Source organism: Dipodomys spectabilis, unplaced genomic scaffold, assembly GCF_019054845.1.
Source record: "Dipodomys spectabilis isolate Male_0828 unplaced genomic scaffold, ASM1905484v1 ptg000045l, whole genome shotgun sequence".
In the NCBI taxonomy this organism is placed as follows: Eukaryota; Metazoa; Chordata; class Mammalia; order Rodentia; family Heteromyidae; genus Dipodomys; species Dipodomys spectabilis.
Window position 1 is genome coordinate 9,236,512 of NW_024870722.1, and position 12,638 is coordinate 9,249,149.

Genomic DNA, 12,638 nt, shown 5'->3' on the forward strand with positions numbered 1-12,638 from the left:
AATATAGTCTACAATGCCAATATTTTAGATAAATGGTATAAAACTGTTTTGGACACTCATACAAAGTTTGCAAAGAGGTGAAGTAATTATGGTAAGTCAAAAGCTTCCTTTCATAATACAGAGAAAAATCTATACTTTCCTTATTTCCACTTGGTTGGCATTTCATTCCTAACAACCACTTACATGCTATCATTTTCTTTAGGTCTGAATGTGAGAACCATGTGAGGAAAAACATATAGGGTTCCCAGGAAAAGAAATGAATATATGTCTGAGCTGTTTGGGCCACAATGATTAATGAGATAGATGAGTATTCACCCTTTTGTATTCATTATGACTGTCAAGTTAGTGAACTGAACACGCTCTTGCAAGTCATGTTGACGTTTGAGTGTTGGGAAGATGTAATTCAGTGCAGTTATTCCCTGCTATTTTTTAACATGGAATAGAGAATTGCAAATGATATTTTATACCCAAATGCTCAGTGTAGAACACCCAAACAGAAACCAGAGTCCATTCAGCCTTCTCACACCTTCCTTAGGGAAGTTTCACCTTACATCCGCCCCCAGGAAACAAACTTTTATACATTCAGTAGAACAAACCTTGGACCTCCGCAGGTGGTCACCCCATGAGCTTTTTGAAGTGAATCTTTCAACGAGGAATACAAAGAATAATGAACAGGTTTAATTTATAAGTTGCAAATGAGCCCTCAACTTTTATGCAGAAGTCATAACTTGCTGCATGTATAGCATCTCCCATTCCAAGAGAACCTTCTTCCAAAAGCTACATACTCTTCTTTTTCTGATTTTATAGATCTTAAAAATATTTACAAATTTTGAAAGGGTGGGGGAAATGTACCACACCACAGATGGTTGATGGCAAGGCATAAAGCCTCAGGTTGCCCTAGGAAGAGTGATTAAGCTGTTAAAATAAATAGATGCCTCTGAGAATTAAATGAAAAAAAATTAGTGCAGCGTATATCATGCAGACTGTTCTGTCTACACGGTTCAGTTTCTGGCTCTGGAGGAAAGACTGTGGCATATTGCTGCTGCTGCTGCTGCTACTGCTACCAACTACTAATAATGGCCATTACTCATAGCAGGGTGCTGGAGGTCACTAGCTTGGTCTTTGTGCAGAGGCTCCTACTATTCATCCTGTATTCTCTAAATTGTTAGCTATATCACACAGATTAAGGAGCCAGTGTATTCTTTGAATATGAGATGTAGATTTGACCTTGCATTGTCCTTCTGCATCTTCTGTGATCTTACAAACCTTGGACATAAAACTTTCAAGTAACCTTGTAAAAAATATCTCCAACTGTGCTTTGGTTTTTGAGTTTAAATCATACTCTTCCCATCATTTGTTGGTTTTGCTGTAAAGATGCCTGGGGCATCCAGCTGCAACTGAGGGGCAGACTTGTCATTGTTAGTAATTAGAAGGAGCCTGGTAGATTCAAGGTAGCTCAGAATTCCTTCCTTCTTTCTTGTTTTTTTTTCAAGAAACAGTAAATGTGTTAGTGAAATGTAGTTTGCTGAATTCATTGTAGCTATGTGGCTGTCTTTTTAACCTTGCTGCCTTGCTCATTATACATGCAGTCAGTCACCAAAGACCCTGGTTCCCCACTGTGCTCTTGAAGGCTGATGAAATAAATGCATCAAATATTAGATGAATCTTCTAGTCTTTCTCGCTGTTGGTAACTGCCTTTGAGATGTTAGCTACACTGAGATGGCTACAGATAGAAATAAATGCCTAATACTTCACATATGGGCTAGATAGGCACAGAACAAATACCTGATGCCTTAGTAAATAAATGATTAAATAGAACTGCTATTGCTTATGATATTTCAAAGTTAGCAACTGGACTTTACTAGGGAAATTAAGAGTGAACTATCTCATCTTGTAGATACAAGAAAACTGTTGCATAGAGGCAGATATCTGTGGCCTTTTCTCATTATTGTCTTAGTTATTATCAGCTTGGTAATGCCTGAAGTAGAAAGTAGTTTGATTTTATGTACAGTCTCATTTCAGGAGTTACTGTACTATCTCAAAAAAGTTATTGACACTTGGGAAAAGACTTCTTTTAATCTGGCTTTATTAAAAAACATAGTTATGCTATTTTAGGAAAAACAACATTAGTGCCATGGTGAATTAATGGATGCACTATAATATATTTTGTTATCATCTCAATTAGTAACTTCATAAATTTCAGAGTTTAAGACTGAGATTAACTAGAATCATTAATGTTTATGAGTCATTTATGGTTTCATTTGGATATCCATATAGCTTATGAGCTCTTGTATTAAAAATAAAAATATTTAGCTTTCTTGATCTGTTCTTCAGTGTACTAGCATAATTTTAATCTGAACTTTAGATATGGATGGAATGGAATGGAATTGCATTTTAATGTAAATATGTACAGCAAGGATAAGCAATAAATTTTCTAATTTGTCTTATAGCATAATCATAAATAAACCTTTGGTTTTTTTTCCTTATATGCAAAGTGCACTATCAACCTTGTGAATTCTGTTTTCTGTTATTTTTTCAGTTGATTAATATTTGTGATCTTAGGCAAATATTGAACTAAAGATAAAAGAATAAAAGTCAAACATGAAGAATATTTTTTCTGCTGCCAAGCAACAGGATTGGGAGTTTTCTAGTTAAGAATTGATTATAATCTCAAGATGGCTCCAATCTGGAGAGACCATTCCTGGTGAGCAATTCTGCTCTGCCTCAGACACTGATACTAGAGAACAAGAAATTCAATAATAATACATACAAGATGATGTATATTCATACATGTTGTGGTTTGCGTATTTGCTATCCTCATAGGATATTTGTTAAAGGCTTAATCCCCAGCTGGTAGCACTATTTTGGAAGGTGCCAGAAAGTAGGAACTAAGGCCCAAATGGAGGAAGTAGGTCAGTGGGGAAACTCCCTAAAATGATATACATTGATATATGATATCCCTAAAATTATATACCTATTTTCTGTGGTTGCAAATTATTAATTTATATTGTAAATTCCTATGGGTTTCTTCTTTTTTTGGGGGGGGGAGTCTGGTCGTGGGGCCTGAACTCTAGGCCTGGGTGCTGTCCCTCAGCTCTTCAGCTCAAGGCTAGCGCTCTACCACTTGAGCCACAGCCCCACTTCCGGCTTTTTTCTTTTTTCTTATGTGGTGCTAAGGAATCAAACCCAGGGCCTCAGACATGCAAGGCAAGCGCTCTACCACTGAGCCACCTTCCCAGCCCCATCCGATGGGTTTCTGAAAGCTCTGTTTTAGCATTTATAACTCAACAGATTTGTGTGTGTGTGTGTGTGTGTGTGTGTGTGTGTGTGTGTGTGTGCATGTGTGTGTGCATTTGTACTGGGTTTGAATTCAAGGCTTAGGTTCTGTCCCATGGTTTTTTCACTTGAACACTTCTCCTTGTGCCACAGCACCATTTTGAGCTTTTTTGCTTGTTACCAAAGATAACAATCTCATGGACTTTCTTGCTTGGCCTGGCTTCAAACTATTTTCCTCAAATCTCAGTCTTGTGTAACTGAGATTACAAGTATGAGCCACTAGTGCCTGGCTCTAGACTTTTTTTAAAACAATTTAACACTTGTATTTTTGTATTATTGATGAAGTTCACTATTTTGTGAACTCTAAGGATAGATAATATGCTGCTCTAATATTCTTTAAAAATTAAATGTAATAATTTCCATTGTTTAGTTATTATTTCAATGTAAATGTTTAGTTATTAGTTCAATGTATAACTAAAGAGGTGTTAAGTTTATTCAAATAGATGTAAGAGGAGCATAAGATTCCTGAAGGTTAAAAGTGAAGGTGACTTACTTGAAATCCTTTCTATTCAAACAGATTCATGGGACTTTTACTATTGCAATGTTATAAAACATGTTTTTAACTATCCTAATTTCTGGTTTCTGGTAGGAAACTCTAAATGAGATTCTCATGTGTTTAATGCCAGTGAAAAGGAAATCATCCACTGTGAGAGCTATGCGACTTTGCTTTTCTTAAGTCATTTGAGCAAGTCACCCTTAGGAACAAGTTCCCAAGTTAGAGAATTGGAACCACTTGCTGCCATTCAGCATTGCAAACTTCAGTCAAGGAAACAGGAAATGTGAGAACAGTGAACCTGCGTGTTTCTGACAGCTCCGGACAGCATTATCATAAAGGGTCAACTTGATTAATGTCTTGTGTGCTATGTGAAAATGAAAGCACATGAAAATCTGGGTAAACGTAGCCCCAGTAGTGTCTCACATCCAGACAGTTGTGGCTGTGATGGTAGATTTTGCATTCCCACATCTATCTGGGGGGAGGTCGGTGGGGTTTGCTCATTAGTTGGGATGGGTATCACACATCCATGATGATTACATAGGCATGTAATATTGACCCTATTTCACATTTGAATTTTTAATTAAAAAATTATCTTTAAGTAGTTGTACAAAGGAGTCGCCATTTAACCAAGCAGTTTATGAATACAGTGTATCTTGACCAATGTCTGCCCTTCTACCATTCTCGCCTATTCATCCCCATCACGGATCTTTCCTCATCCTTTTAATTTTGTAGGATATACATTAGCTTCTTGTGCAGGGGCTATGCTAATGTTCTCTGTATCATTCCAATTTTAGTATATGTACTGCTAAAGCAAGTGCTACATATAGAGAGAAAAACCATGGACCCAAGAATAAAACTAAGAAGACGACATTGGGCACCTCCAAATAGTTATCATTAAACTCGTGCTTAAGAGATGCACCCCTGGGAGTTTGGGGATATGAAAATATAATGTTAGGAGACCCCAACATTGAAATGTTGAGACTAATTCAGAGCCACAAGAGTGGTGGAGAAAGGTAACACTGATGTCCATGGTGTATGCTGGCAACAGACCTCCACAGGACCTCAGGTAGAGCTCAACATTCTCCCTCTAAGTTAGAAAGTATTAATTCACTAGTGATATAGGACTTTGAATTAGCTCTGGAAGAGGACTGATCACCCTTTTTGTTCTAGCCATCTTTAGGTTATAAGATGCAGATGAGATAGAGAGGGGAAAAGCGATAGTTACCAAGAGTAAAAGTTACTTTGGCCTAAGTGAGCCAAAAAGGATTATATAGGCTGTAAACCAAAACCATAAACTCAATTAAATTTGCTTTTTTTAGCAACTGATAACATTTGAAAAATGACGGAAATAGATTGAGAGACACTAAGGCATGGAAGGGAGAATTTACAGAGGCAGGTCTGAAAACAGTGGTTAGAGTGAAATGAAGTCATGCTGTACTTCTTTTAAGAAAACAGTTTCATCTCATGTTCAGTGCCTGTTTCTTTCTCTTAGTTGTTATGATGAATAAATGATTGAATCCAGGGATAATGAATAAATGAGTGAGCACCTTTCACTCACCAACTACTGAGTTAAACTCATACTTTGCTGCATTTAAAATAAAATCAGAGCCTCAGTGAGCAGATGGTAGAGGCTTTTTATTTCCCAAGAGACAAAAAGCTACCCTTCAGCTCAGTAGCTGGGGGGCTACTGTCTGCCCCCTGGGTAAATCAGCCCCAGAAAGTCACAAGTTCTCAGGGAAGCCAGTATTCAGCGTGACATTTTTAATTTTACTTAGATATAAAAAATAACTTTTCAGTGAGCTATATAATAAATACTTTTATTATATAATAAAACTTTTATTATAGATTATATATATTATATTATATATTTTATGCTTATAAATACTTTTATTATATATTATATATATTATAATACTTATATAATAAATACTTTTGTATGATGTTTTTACTTTCATTTAAATTAGTAAAAACAACAATAACAACAACAGAACAACTCTGAATTCTAGAAAGAACAACCAGCTTTGCCAAAAGGGAAACCAGGCAAGAAAAAAAGAAGTTTAAAATCTCAGTGCATGGAATTAGCATTGACAGAGTCTAAGTTCAAAACATATTTAAACTTGGTGACATGAACTAAAATATGCCTCTGCCCTTTATGTGTCATCTTTAAAAAAGTATTGCTTCAAGGAAAGCAACTGGAACACAGTACTTTCTGTGGCTCGATGGTGTGGAGTATTTGCTGTTAACAGAATCTCATTGTTTGCAAGGCACATTTTTATTTCCTAATGTGAATGTAAGATACCTCCTTTGGGGTCAGAAGCATGCATAAAGATATATATCATTTGCCTTTTAACAGAGCTTTTTGGTGACTCTACAGTTTTAAATTGTTGTAAATGCCTCAAATATTCCTTACTGAATGTTTTAGCTATGTCCTTTGCAAATATGGATGGAAATAATTATAGTGAGGATGGCTTCATATGATGATGTCACTCTGGAGAAAACCTGCACCGCAAGGAACATTTCCAGTAAAGTATGGCAGAAACTGCAGGGTAATCAAAGTGCAAATTCCAATTTATTTAAGCAATATTGTTCTTGCTCCTCCATTTCACAAAGCTGTCCTTTCTCATTAAATTTTTGAAAGAGAAGGAATGAATTTTACCAGCACACATTTGAATGCTAGTTGACCTTTGTGAAAACTGCCTTGAACACGGGCATCAGCTGTCTTTTCCCACATGTGTGGACAAAAGGAAGAAATTGAGGTTTATAAGGAGTAAACTGAATATATGCAAGACTTGATGCCATCCAACTAAGCTTTTATTTGAAGTGAAGTTTGTGTGTATTGAGGAGAATATATTTGTCGATGGCCTTGAAGGGCTTGAACAAGATATGTGTCTGGAGATTTCTGTGTGCTCTGGATGGACCCTCCAGGGACTGGCTTTAATTTGATCAGGCCGTTGACGATACACTGTCTCTAGTACCTTTTGCTGTATGGTAATAAGTAACTAAATGAGTATAACTAGATTTGGTCACAGCTGTATCTTGGTGAAAGTTGGACAGAGTTCAGTGCCTTTGATTATTTAATAGTTTGTTTTGTTTTACCAGATGTTTATTAAACATCACTGAATAACCAGTCTACTGGGTAGTGGGATTACAACATTAAATAGACTAGTTCTGCCCTGACTGTGCTCATCATTAGGAGGAATATTCTTATTAAGTAAGCAGAAAACTATAAAACAGTGTGGTCAATTCTGTGCTGTAAATAGGCCCAGGTTCTTTAGAGTGCCCAGAAGGGATCCTGGCACAGAAATGGCGATATCTGATTTGAGTTAATAATGGGATAATCAATCAGGAATGGGGAAGGTGAAAGAAAGTCAAAGTTAAAAGATCAGCGTTTTCAAAGCACCAAGTATAAGGAATTATGGGGAACATGAAGAAAAAGGCACTTTGCTTTAGCTGTGAAGACAATATATGACAATGAGTAAAACATCCAGTGGGAAAGAAGGAAACAAAAATTTGAATTTGTCTTTGCCATTTCATTAAACATACATTGATTGTGTTGTAGAGATAAAGGTTAGTAATTGATAGAACTTCTCTTAGAGTATTGGAAGTGGAGGGGGGAGGGGAGGACTGTCTCTGACACTTGTGCTTTGGAAGACCTGAATTTTGTTATGTACATGTTACAAAGGATTTATACATGTGTGTTATGTGTGTGGCATGAGTGCCATATGTGTGTGTTGTATGTACGTGCCAGGTGTCGTGTGTGTCATATATACAGAGCAAGACAAGTATGTCGGTTACATGTGCATCATGTGTGACATACATGTCAATTCTTTCATGTGTAACATTTGTGGTGCGTGTGTTATTTACGACGTGTCAATTTCAGCATGCATGTGATTACTGATGTGCATCATTTTGACCTATGTGATGCTGTCAGTGTGCATGTCAATTTTGACAATTTCTCACTGATGCTGGATTATTCTTTAACAGGCTCTCCGTGGTCTTGCATATACTAGAGTTTACCTCCCTGATTTTATATCTCTCAACCACTGAAGCCTTCCATGTTTGTGCGATGGTGCTCTTGTAAGAACTAATTGCTTATATTCCTATCATGCATTCTGTTCTCTCAAAGTGTAGCTCCACACCAGTAGTGACTCTCAGTCTACCATGACAGAAACACCATACAAGCCTCTCCTCCTCCTCCTTAACTTCTCATCCCTTTTTGAGATGCATTTCCTTTGTGAAATGAGCTGTCACTTAGTTTGCCAGGCGTTGGCCTTCTAAATCCAGATGTAGAGTTGTGAAGGCACTTAAAGGTAAATTGTCCTGGCATAATTGTGAATCATTATTTAGAAAATACAAAGACATGGTGTTGTAGTTGTCCATTTATTTGCCTGTATTCCCCCACTAAGCTGTAAGTATTAGGTAGCAAGAGCTATATCTATCTTGTTCACTTTCTAAGAAACACATAATCTGGTAATAAGAGACAATATATTTTTGTCAAATCAGAGCACAACCTTAGTGACTTTTGACTTTCCAGGGACTCTGTGATATAACTTTAAGGTTGTTAGGTTGTAGTCTCTGGTAAGTGAAATGTAGCAAAGCCACATTAGTAAGTCATGTCTCACAACACCTTTAAAAACCATTCAAATTTCTCCCAGAGTGCTGAAATCATTCCTAGGAATTTTCATGAGACATATTAGAGTTCAGCTAGTGAATGCTAATGATGTCTTACTTTTTATATATAAAAATGAAGAAGATTTGCTAAAAGTCAAAGCCAATATTACCTTCCTTGACATATCATTATTCCTTATCCTTGGCCAATATTTACTAAGAGCTTCTTCTGAGAATAACATGGTAAGATACGTGTTAAGAATAAATTGTTAGGTATAAATACCATTAGAAAGTCCAGGTAAATGTCAAGGTAAATGTAAGAAATGTGGGATTAGATAGAACACACACACACACACACACACACACACACACACACACACACACACACACACACTAATCTTAAGCCTTTGTAGTTTTATTTTTACAAATATAGATTGATATGCTTTTTAAGTATCATACAGAAGATAGCTTAAATGTAAATCAACTGAAATTAAAAGAAAATGTTTCTTCTGCTAGGACATTTTTTTCTTTGTTTCTCCTTGCATTACAGGTTTCCACTAATCATCACAGCTGTTTTTGCTGTTACTATATCCATTCTCTCTTTGCCTCCATCCAATTAGAAATAGTGCTTGAAAAACTATGTTGGAAAAAATCCTGGTCAAAATGTTTTTAAAGTGACATAGTTAAATGTGATTCCCTTGGGAGCATTGTAATACTGGTTAAAATTAAGAAAAGACTTGTTGAGATAATTTGTATGACTTCCTACTTGGTTATTGTGAAAGTATGGAAAATATTACATGTTGATAAGCCTGTCTTCAAATTATACAATAGTCAACTTCCTAAAAATAAAAAAAACACATGTATATCTGATTACTAATGTAAAGTATTATCCTGTTGTACATTTTGATAATTTATTAAGGGATAGAAAATAACTCATTAGGTCATATGGATTATGTATGGGTTATTGTGAGAACTGTAGTAATGTTACTCTAGTAATGTGATAAGTAGTAGTGTCATAACTGTAGTAAATATTTGATACTTATACATCCTGGCTTAATATTTTTTTAAATTTTGATTGACATATTTACATATTCATGGATAATTATAATATTATAATACAGACCTATTTATCACCTTAAACATTTATCTTCTTTTTAATGATACTGGAGTTAATTTTTCAAGGCCCATGCTTAGGCAAGTGCTCTGCTGCTCGAGTCATGGTCCCAACCCTTTTTGCTTTAGTTTCTTATTCACACAGTGTTTCATACTTTTCCCTGGGGGTAGCTTCAGACTGATAGTCTCCTCTATATATCCCAAAAAAATAGTGTTACAGGTTTGTGCTGCCGTGTCCAGCTAGTTTTTGAGATAAGGTCCTATAAACTTTTTGTTCTGGCTGGTGTCATACCTTGATCCTCTTATTTGTACTTCTCAAGTATCAGGGGTAACAGGGGTAAACCCTGATGCCTAGTCCAAACAGTTACCATTTCTTGGTGCTGGGAACATTCACAATCCTCTCTTCTAGATACTTTGAAATATGCAGTTAGTTGTCACTCAGAGATATAGTACCATGTTTACAACATCACAAGTTATTCCTTTTATCCACCCATGCCCATTCACAATGTTTCCACCCTCCCTCACCTTCATAGCTTCTTGTAACCATCATTCTACTTTCAGTGCGATAAAATCAACCTGTTTAGCTTCCACATATAAATGAAAGCATGTCCCATTTGTCTTTCTGCGCCTGCCTGGTTTCGCACAACATATGATTCTCTAGGCTGATCTGTACTGGGGTAGATTATAAGACTTCAGTTTGGTGGCAGAACAATATTCTATTCTGTATATGTACTGTCTTTTCACCCAGATTAGTTTGTCAGTAGTGGTGTTCATACTTTTTTTGCAGGAATAGGAAGTAAACTTCCTATGCATGAACTGTACCAAATGAGAAAAGCATCTTGGACTATCAGTTTGAGAAACACTAATGCCACTTCTGGAAAGCTAATAGGAAGTGCTATTATGGACACTGGGAATAGATGATGGAGGCCATGCCACTCATTTGTTATCCTGCCGGCCATACCAGTGTGGACAAGCATATGGAGAATTTCCATTTTAGTATGTGTATGGCTAATTCATAACAAAACTATATAGTGAAGGTATGTAAAAAGCTTCCTGTTCAGGTGCAATCTATAATGAAATTCATTGTATCATGTGTGAAGCCTTTAATATAAATAATCAAATTTATAGCATTATCACTTGTGCATTTCACTCAGCATGCCCTCTGCCTGGCCCTTTTTAATAAGTACATTCTCTTCATGTATATTATATATGCATTTCCAGCTTCATGCTACCAGGACACAGGGTTGGCCTATAAACCTTATCATGTTTTCTGGCAAAAAGCAATTGTAAAGATTGAAATAGAGGAAGAAGGGAGAAAAATAAGGGAAAATAAGGAATGAAGAAAGAGAAAGAGATGTCAAAGGAAGAAAAGAGAATAGAAGTGGGGAGCTTAAGTGATGGAGAACACACAGATTGAAGGCCAATCCCAAGAGAAGGAGGAAAAGATTCCTTTAAGTGGGAAGTGGAAAAGACTAAGCATCTCGTGGCAAACCTTCTCTGGGGATGCTCAATGGATGCCTTTCTGCAATCGATATATCCATTTCCAGTTAAGCTAAAGAAAGGCTGATGGTAACAGGGGTTCCCCCACATTGACCCAAACCCAGGATCGGTGTTGTGGGAATCGTAGAGGAAGCTGAAGATGGATAAATGACGTGATGGAGCTGAGGGAGCGGCTCAAGTAACTTCCCTTGTTGTGAGTGGGGTCTTCGTAAGCTGATTTCAATTATCAGAATAAGCAGGGAATCAGACAAGGGAAAGCCAAAGCGGCAGGGAGAGAAGAGCTGTGGGAACCTGAGCCACAGGAGATTCTCAATGTCCCATAAACACACAGCAAAGGAGGAGAGATATGGGTCAGTGGCTTTCTCACTAATGTATCATGGGGGGAGATGAGTCCTTTGGCTGGACCAACCATTTGTTAATGGCAAGGAGTAAATTTGGCAAGACATTTGTGTCCACTTCTGTACTTTGGTTAATATGGTAGCGGTCAATTTGTGTTCCGAACTTTGTAGCTTTCTTGAAAGGTGATGGTGGGCTCAGCATTTTTCTTCTGAAATGGAAGCATATGAATTTGCACCAACATAGAAGAACTAGCAACTGCAGTTTAAAAAGACAATGTTTCCTTGTTAAGAAGGAATATTTTAGCCTGTGAGGCATTTGCCTCACCAAATCGTGGAGAGTCTTATGCATGTGAGAAGGTCCAGGAAACTTAGAAGAAGCTAATGCCTAAATTTATAGGAGATGGTTGGGGATGTGAAGACCCAGAGAGGATTCATCTAAGGTGGCAAAAATTAGACTTGTATAGATTTACCCTTGTGTAAATTCCTTTTGGTTCTTTTTATTGGCTTCTCAAATCTTTTAAAATAGCACAGAACCTTTGAATGGATGAGGTTCTCAGCAAGGCTGAGATAGTATGATTGCAGGGTGAGGTGGGAATGTGGATGAACACTGTGATTCTTTTTTTTAATTTTAATTTTAATTTTTTGTGAACATACTGTACCGAGGGGTTACAATTACATGGGCAAGATAATGAGTACATTTCTTATCAAGCATTGCAGCCTCCTCCTTTGTTTACCCTTCACATCCCTTCCCAGCCTCCCCCCGTCCCCTCACCCAATCCCCCCCCCCCAACACTGTGATTCTTATAACAAATTTATGTGATTGTTATGATGATTAAGGAGTAAATTCTCTGGTGTGCAGAAGCCTTGCAATAAAGCTTCACATTTCTCTCTATTTTAAAGTTTAACCTTAGTTTTTTGGCTGATATGTGCTAAGTCCAATTCTCACTCAAGTGACTACTTTGGAAGATAATAACATTTCTTTTACAAAATGCATTGATTCTAATAAAATACATTAGATGACTTTTTTGTCCTCTTGATCTTCTATAGTAAGATAAAACTGATAATAACATATGACATAGAAATTTAATCATTTTATGATGTTTAAAAATATCATATTCTAAACCAGGTCCTACCTATAATTCCAGCTATTCAGGATAGCTAGGAAACAAGATAGGTCTAGAAAATGGAGTTTTTCCACTTGGGCTGAAAACTCTGAAAGAATCTAGCTCCAAAATAATCAGTAAATT

General features: G+C 36.7%; 1 non-coding gene across 1 annotated transcript; it reads right to left on the bottom strand.

Moving 5' to 3' along the window:
- Nucleotides 1–4,543: 4,543 nt before the first annotated feature.
- Nucleotides 4,544–4,650, bottom strand: LOC122107029. The gene has a single exon (XR_006147281.1). It is a non-coding gene; the product is annotated as a U6 spliceosomal RNA (small nuclear RNA).
- Between the last annotated feature and the right edge of the window lie 7,988 nt (nucleotides 4,651–12,638).